Below are 9,322 nucleotides of genomic sequence, written 5' to 3' on the forward strand. Positions count from 1 at the left end.
GATTACCTTGATAGCAACACATAGATTAATATTTGCTTGAATAACTGGGTCAATAGCCTAGTCATGTTGACACATAACACTAACGGGCAGATGACTGGATAGACCAATTGTGGGATACTCCTCAACCAAAACCAGAAACAAACTACTGATACAAACACCAGTATAAATAGATAAATCTCAAACACATTTTGCTTAGCAAAAAAAAGGCCAACAAAAAGACCCTGTAGGATTCTACTTATATGAAGTTCTAGAACAGGCAATACTAATCTGTAATGTCAGAAAGCAGATTAGCATTTGCCTAATGCCAATTAGGCATGGCAGGGGGTGGGGTAGGGGGCATTGACTGCAAAGGGAAACAAGGAAAGTAGGAAGGGACAATGGAAATTATGTCTTGACTGGGGTGATGCTACATGGGTGTATACATTTGTCACAACTCTTTATACAGTTAAAATGAATGCAGTTTTGTGGGTTTTTTTAGACAGAGTCTTACTCTGTCACTGGAGTGCAGTGGTGTGACCACAGCTCACTGCAGCCTCAAACTCCCAAGCTCAAGTGATCCTCCCACCTCAGCTCCCAAGTAGCTAGGACTACAGGAGCGTGTCATACCACCTGGCTAATCTTTTTCTCCTAATTTTTTTTTAAACGGAGTCTCACTCTATCGCCCAGGCTGGTCTTGAACTCCTGACCTCAAGCCATCATCCTGTCTTGGCCTCCCAAATTACTGGGAATACAGGCGTGTGCCATTGTGCCCATTCAAGTGCAGTTTTTTTGTATATAAATTATTTTTCAATAAAGTTAATTTAAAAAGAATAAGCTAATTCCTGCACAGCAGAAGCCCGGCTCATGCCAAAGAGATAGATCCAGTTCCTCTGGCACCATTTTAGAAAAGACCACCCAGGCCGGCACGGTGGCCCATGCCTGCAGTCCCAGCACTTTGGGAGGCCGAGGCAGGCAGATTGCTTGAGGCCAAGAATTTGAGACCAGCCTGGTCAACCTGGCTGTACTAAAAATACAAAAACTTAGCTGGGTGTGGTGGTGCATGCCTGTAATCCCAGCTACTCAGGAGGCTGAGGCATGAGAATCACTTGAACCTGGGAGGCAAAAGTTGCAGTGAGCCGAGATCACACTACAGCACTCTAGCCTGGGGGACAGAGTGAGACTCCATCAAAAAAAAAAGGAAAGAAGGGAGGGAGGGAGGGAGAAAGAAAAAGAAAGATAGATGGACAAGACCTAGACATTTTTCCAAAAAGACAAACAGCCAACAGGTGTATGAGAGGATGCTTCAACATCACTAACCATCAGAGAAATGCAAATCAAATCACAGTGGATATCATCTACCACCTGTTAGGACAGGTATTATTTAAAAAAACAAAAAATGGGCCTGGTGCAGTGGCTCACGCCTGTAATCCCAGTAGTTTGGGAGGCCAAGGCGGGTGGATCACGAGGTCAGGAGATCGAGACCATCCTGGCTAACACAGTGAAACCCCGTCTCTATTAAAAAATACAAAAAAAATTAGGCGTGGTGGCAGGTGCCTGTAGTCCCACCTACTTGGGAGGCTGAGGCAGGAGAATGGTGTGAACCTGGGAAGTGGAAGTTGCAGTAGCTGAGATCGCACCACTGCACTCCAGCCTGGGCGACAGTGCGAGACTCTGTCTAAAAAAAGAAAAAAAAAAATGGTGGCCCACGCCTGTAATCCCAGCACGTTGAGAGGCCAAGGCAAGAGGATCACTTGAGCTCAGGAGTTCAAGACCAACCCGGGCAACGTAGTGAGACCCCAACTCTACAAAAAAAAAAATCAAGAAATGTGCTGGGCATAGTGGTGCACACCTATAGTCCCAGCTACTCAGAAAGTTGAGGCAGAAGCATCGCTTGAGCCCAGGAGGTCAAGGTGGCAGTGAGTCTTGATCATGCCACCACACTCCAGCCTGGACTCCAGAGGGAGACCCTGCCTCAAAAAAAACAAAACAATTGTTGAGGATGTGGAGAAACAGGAACATTTGTACATGCTTGGTGGGAATGTAAAAGCTGCTAAGGGAAAGAGTATGGAGGTTCCTCAAAAAATTAAAAATAGAGGCCAGGCATAGTGGCTCATGCCTATAATCCTGGTGCTTTGGGAGGCCAAGATGGGAGGATTGCTTGAGGCTAGGAATTCAAGACTAGCTTGGACAACATAGCAAGACCCTGTCTCTCCAAAAAAAAAAAAAAATTAGCCAGACATGGTGATGCACACCTGTAGTCCCAGCTACATGGGAGGCTGAGGTGGGAGGATCGTTTCAGCCTAGAAGTTCAAGGCAGCAGTGAGCCATGATCACACTGCACTCCAGCATGAGTGACAGAGTGAAATCTGTCAGCAAGAAAATTAAAAATCGAATTACCTATGTTCCAGGAATCCCACTCCTGACCATATATCCAAAGGAAATGAAATCAGAATCTCAAAGGGATATCTGCACTTTTGTGTTCATGACAGCATTATTCACAATAGCCAAAATATGAAAACAGCTTAAACACCCACTGATGGATGCAGGATATAGAAAATAGTACATACATACAATGGTGTATTATTTAGCCTTGAAAAAGAAGGCAATTCTGTCATCTAGGACAACATGGCTGGACCTGGAGGGCATTATGTTTAATGAAATAAACCAGACACAGAAAGACAACTGTGCATGATCTCACTCATGTGGGATCTAAAATAGTCAAAATAATGAAAGCAAGGAATATAGGAATGGTTGCCAGGCACTGGGAGGAGAGGAAAACGGGGAGGTGATGGTCAAAGTGTACAAAGTTTCAGTTATGCAAGATAAATCTGGAGTCCAGTATGCAACACAGTGTCTAGAACTAACAATACTTAGTAAGTACAGTAGTATACTTACTATGCTAAAAGAATAGATCTTACATTAAGTGTTCTTAATGAAAAAACACAGGCCGGGCATAGTGGCTCACACCTGTAATCCCAGCACTTTGGGAGGCTGAGGCAGGTGGATCATCTGAGGTCAGGAGTTCAAGACCAGCCTGACCAACATGGTGAAACCTCGTCTCTACTAAAAATACAAAAATTAGCTGGGCATGGTGGTGGGCGCCTGTAGTTCCAGCTACTCAGGAGGCTCAGACAGGAGAATGGCTTGAACCTGGGAAGCAGAGGTTGCAGTGAGCTGAGATCACGCCACTGCACTCCAGCCTGGGCAACAGAGCGAGACTCCATCTCAAAAAACAACAACAGCAAAAAAACCCAGACAAACAAACAAAAAACAATAATAATAATAAAGAGGGCAAGGGAAAACTTTGGGAGATGATGCATGTGTTCATGGCCATGATGGTGGTGAGGGTTTCATAGGCGTATATTTATCCCCAAACTCAACAAGATGTATACCCTAAATATGTACAGCCTTTTACACATCAATCATACCTCATTAAGGTGGTTTAAAAAAAAAAAAAAAAGTCAGTGAACTTTATATATGGATGAGAAGTTTCCTAGGTGGAATTGTAGAGTAAGAATACCAGGAGAGACAAAAACCATATGATCATCTCAATAAATGCAGAAAAAGCATTTGATAAAAGTCTACATCCCTTCATGGTAAAAACTCTCAACAAGTTATGCATACACATAATATGTCTTAACATAATAAAGGCCATATATGACAAACCCACAGCTAACATACTGAACGGGAGAAAGCTGAAAGCCTTTCCTCTAAGAACTGGAGCAAGACAAGGATGCCCACCTTCACCAGTCGTATTCAACACAGTTCTGTAAGTACTAGCCAGAACAATCAGGTAAGAGAGAAATAAAAGGCTTCTAAACTGGAAAATAAGGGGCCAGGTGCAATGGCTCACGCTTGTAATCCCAGCACTTTGGGAGCCCAAGGTGGGCAGATCACTTGAGCTCAGGAGTTCAAGACTGGCCTGGCCAACATGGTGAAACCCCATCTCTATTAAAAATACAAATATTAGCTAGGCATGGTGGCCGGCACCTGTAATCCCAGCCATTCAGGAGGTTGAATAAGGAGGTTCGATTGGACCCAGAAGGCAAAAGTTACAGTGAGCCAAGATCACGCCCCTGCACTCCAGCCTGGGAGTCAGAGTAAGACTGTCTCAAAATAAAAGAAAACAATAGGCCAGGCGCGGTGGCTCACACCTGTAATCCCAGCACTTTGGAAGGCCGAGGTGTGCGAATCACGAGGTCAGGAGATCGAGACCATCCTGGCTAACACGGTGAAACCCCGTCTCTGCTAAAAATCCAAAAAAAAATGGCTGGGCGCCGTGGCGGGCTGCTGTAGTCCCAGCTACCCGGCAGGCTGAGGCAGGAGAATGGCGTGAACCCAGGAGGCGGAGCTTGCAGTGAGCGGAGATCGCGTCACTGCACTCCAGCCTGGGCGACAGAGTGAGACTCCGCCTCAAAAAAAAAAAAATAAAAAAATAGGCCGGTACGTGGCTTACGCCTGTAATCCCAGCACTCTGGGAGGCCGAGGCGGGCGGATCACCTCAGGTCGGGAGTTCGAGACCAGCCTGACCAACATGGAGAAACCCCATCTCTACTAAAAATACAAAATTAGCTGGGCGTGGTTGCGCATGCCTGTAATCCCAGCTACTCGGGAGGCTAAGGCAGGAGAATTGCTTGAACCCAGGAGGCGGAGATTGTGGTGAGCTGAGATCGTGCCATTGCACTCCAGCCTGGGCAACAAGAGCAAAACTCCATCTCAGAAAATAAATAAATAAATAAATAAAACAAAACAATAAAATAAAAAGAAATTGGAAAAGAAGTCAAATTGTCTCTCTTTGCAGACATGATCTTATGTATAGAAAAGCCTAAACAATCTACTGAAAAAACTCCTAGAACTGATAAACAAATTCAGTGAAGTTGCAAGATACAAAAATCAACACATGAAAAGTAGCGTTTCTATACACCAATAATAAAATAGAAATCAAGAAAGTGATCCCATTTACAAGAGCTACAAAAAATAAAGTCCCAAGGAATAAAGGTTAACCAAGGAAGTGAAGGACCTCTACAACAAAAACTACAAAACACTGATGAAGGAAATTGGAAAGGGCACAAAAAAATGGAAAGACATCCCATGCTCATGGATTGGAAAAATTAATATTGTTAAAATGGCCATACTACGGCTAGGCATGATGATTGGTGCCTATAATCCCAGCACTTTGGAGGCCTAGGAGGGAGGATCACTTGAGCCTAGGAGTTCAAGACAAGCTTGAGCAACATAGCGAGACACAACAAAAAAAATTTTTTAATTAGCCAGGCATGGTGGTACACACCTTGTAGTCCCAGCTACTCAGGAGGCTGAGGCAGGAGGATCGCTTGAGCCCAGGAGTTCAGGGTTACAGTGAGCTATGATTGTGCCTCTGCACTCTAGCCTCGGCAACAGAGCGAGACCCTGCCTGAAAAATAAATAAATAAATTTTAAAAATAAGAAATAAAAATAAAATTAAATTTAAAAGGCCACACTACCCAAAGCAATCTACAGATTCAGCGCAATCCCTATCAAAATACCAATGACACACTTCACAGAAACAGAAAAGACAGTCCTAAAATTTGTATAGAATCACAAAAGACTCCAAATAGCCAAAGCAATACTGAGCAAAAAGAACAGAGCTGGAGGCATCACCCGGACTTCGAAATATACTACAGGGTGGGCAAGCTCATGCCTGTAATCCCAATACTTTTGGAGGCCAACGTGGGTGGATCACTTGAGCAGAGGAGTTTGAGACCAGCCTGGACAACATGGAGAAACCACATCTCTACCAAAAAAAAAAAAATAGTAGCCAGGCATTGTGGCACACACCTATAGTCCCAGCTACTTCAGAGGCCGAGGTGGGAGAATCACTTGAGTCCAGAGGTGGAGGCTGCAGTGAGCTGAAACTGCTACTGTACTCCAACCTGGGACATAGAGCAAGACCCTGCCTCAAATATAAATATAAATATTATGCACTACAAAGCTATAGTAACCAAACAGCATGGTATTGGTATAAAAACAGACACAGACCAATGGGAAAAAATGGAGAACCCAGAAATAAATCTATGTACTTATCACAAACTGATTTTTTGACAAAGGCACCAAGAACATACATTGGGAAAAGGACATCTTCTTTAATAAATGGTGCTGGGAAAACTGGATATTGATAAGAAGAAGAAAAGTAGACCCCATCTGTCATCACATACAAAAATCAATTCAAAATGGATTAAAGACTTAAACGTAAGGCCTGAAACTATAAAACTACTAGAAGAGCCGGGCGCGGTGGCTCACGCTTGTAATCCCAGCACTTTGGGAGGCCGAGGCGGGCGGATCACGAGGTCAGGAGATCGAGACCACGGTGAAACCCCGTCTCTACTAAAAATACAAAAAATTAGCCGGGCGTGGTGGCGGGCGCCTGTAGTCCCAGCTACTCGGAGAGGCTGAGGCAGGAGAATGGCGTGAACCCGGGAGGCGGAGCTTGCAGTGAGCCGAGATTGCGTCACTGCACTCCAGCCTGGGTGACAGAGCAAGACTCCGTCTCAAAAAAAAAAAAAAAACTACTAGAAGAAAACCTAGGAGAAATGCTTCAGGACATGGGTCTAGGCAGAGATTTTATGGCTAAGACTTCAAAAGCACAGGCAACAAAAACAAAAATAGACAAATAAGACTGTATTAAACCAAAAACGTCTGCACTGCAAAGAAACAGCCAACAGAGTGAAAAGACAACCTGCAGAATGGGAGAAAATATTTGCAAATTATTCATCGACCAAGGGACTAATATCCAGAATATACAAGGAATACAAATGACTCGACAGCAAAAAACAATAATATTAAGTGGGCAAAGGACATGAATAGACATTTCTCAAAAGAAAACAAATGGCCAACGGGCATACGAAAAAATGCTCAGCTGGGTGCAGTGGCTCACACCTGTAGTCCCAACACTTTGGGAGGCCGAGGCGGGTGGATCACAAGGTCAAGAGATCGAGATCATCCTGGCCAACATGGTGAAACCCGGTCTCTACTAAAAATACAAAAATTAGCTGGGCATGGTGGCATGCACCTGTAGTCCCAGCTACTCGGGAGGCTGAGGCAGAAGAATTGCTTGCACCCAGGAAGCAGAGGTTGCAGTGAGTCAAGATCACGCCACTGCACTCCAGCCTGGCGACAGAGCGGGACTCCGTCTCAAAAAAAAAAAAAAAAAAGCTCAACATCACTAATCATCAGAGAAATGCAAATCAAAACCACGATGAGATACCATCTCACCTCAGTTAGAATGGCTGTTATCAAAAAGACAAATGCTAGTGAGCAGGTGCAGAAAAGGGAACTCTTATACACTGTTGGTGGGAATGTAAGTTAGTACAGCCATTACGGAAAGCAGTATGGAGATTTCTCAAAAAACTAAAAATTGAACTATCCCATGATTCAACAGTTCCACTACTGGGATAAATAACCCTAGAGATACTGATTCCTAGGAAATCAGTACCTGATTTCCTTTCCTTTGGATAAATAACCCAGGAGTGGGATTGCTGGATCATATGGTAGTCCTATTTTTAGTTTTTTGAGAAATCTCCTTACTGCTCTCCATAATGGAAATCAGTATCCAAATGAAAGGAGAGATATCTGCACGCCCTTTACTGCAGCACTATTCCAAGAGCCAAGATATGGAAACAACCTAAGTGTCCATCAACAGGTGAATGGAAAAAGAAAATGTGGTACCTATACACAATGGAATATATCCAGCCATAAAAAAAATATGGAAGCCCTGTCATTTGCAGCAAGATGGGTGGAACTGGAGGTCATTATGTTACGTGAAACAAGCCAGACACAAAAAGACAAATTTCACATGTTCTCACTCATGTGAGAGCTAAAAAAAAAAAAAAAAAAAAAGGTAGAATTAATGGGAGTAGAGAGTAGAATGATGGTTACTAGAGGCTGGGAAGTGGGGGCGGGGGGAGGATGAGGTTGATTAATGGGTACGAACATACTGTTTGATAGAAATAAGATAAATTGAAATAAGAAATAATAAAAAATAAGTTGATAGTACAGTAGGGTGACTACAGTTAACAATAATTTATTGTATATTTCAAAATAGCTAGAAGAGAAGGTTTGAAATGTTTCCAACACAAAGAAATGATAAATGTTTAGCCGGGCCCAGTGGCTCATGCCTGTAATCCCAGCATTTTGGGAGGCCTAGGCAAGAGGATCACTGAGGTCAGGAGTTGGAGACCAACCTGGCCAACATGGTGAAACCCCATCTCTACTAAAAATATGAAAATTAGCTGGGCATGGTGGTGGGCACCTATAAACCCAGCTACTTGGGAGGCTGAGGCAGGAGAATCGCTTGAACCCGGGAGGCAGAGGTTGCAGTGAGCTGAGATCACACCACTGCACTCCAGCCTGGGTGATGAGAATGAAACTCTGTCTCCAAAAAAAAAAAAAAAAAGAAAAGAAAAGAAATAATGTTGAAGGTGATGGATACCCCAGTTACCCTGATTTGCTCATTACACGTTGTGTGCAAGTATCAAAACATCATATGTACCCCACAAATATGTACAATTAATATGTATCAGTTAAAAAAAGTTAATGAGGATGGTACCAATATTATAGCCTCGTTTAGCAGATGAGGAAACTGAGGCACTGAGACATGAATTAACACACCTGAAATCACAGAGCAGAGTCCAGACTTGAACCCAGACTGTCCAGTTCCAGTGTCCCAGCTCTAGGTCATGACCTCAGGGTCATCCCCCTCCCCTGCCTCCATTTAGCCTTCACTGTGACCCTCAGCTGCAGCCTGACATCAGTGTGATTATTCACGGGGAGGGCAGCCTGGGGCCACTGAAGGCCGGTTTGCTTTGAGCACTGCTCTCCAATGAGGCTGGAAGCCCTTTGAGGGGCTGTGTCGTATTCACCGCAGGATGCCCAGGTCCCGTCCAGCTGGCGGAATCACTGTTTGTTGAGTGAATTCTTGAACGTCTGTGCATGGCATGCATGTGCCTGCCATTTGCTCATCTTTACCACACTTGGCTGCAATGGCTGTCACCTCCAATAGGCCGCTTGCCAGGGACAGAGAGCTCAGGAACAGCCAAGGAGACTAGAACTGCTCAGCTGGGGACATGGAGCCTAGGGGGCCCTGGCAGTCCCCCAAGCCTCTCCTGGGTTGTCTTGGCCAATTCACAGGGAGGCTGACCCCAGCTTCCAGGAATAAAAGATTCTGACCTCTCCGTGGCAATGAGCCCCTGTCCCAGGGGTGTGCGGGAGATCCCTGGTTATCTTGAGGTGTCTCCAGGGTATATCCGCTGAAACCCCACCTCCTCTTCACTGCCCACTGAGCCTGGGACCAGCTGCTGGTCACGTG

This window comes from Hylobates moloch, unplaced genomic scaffold (genome assembly GCF_009828535.3).
Source record: "Hylobates moloch isolate HMO894 unplaced genomic scaffold, HMol_V3 SCAFFOLD_22, whole genome shotgun sequence".
NCBI classification, from domain to species: Eukaryota; Metazoa; Chordata; class Mammalia; order Primates; family Hylobatidae; genus Hylobates; species Hylobates moloch.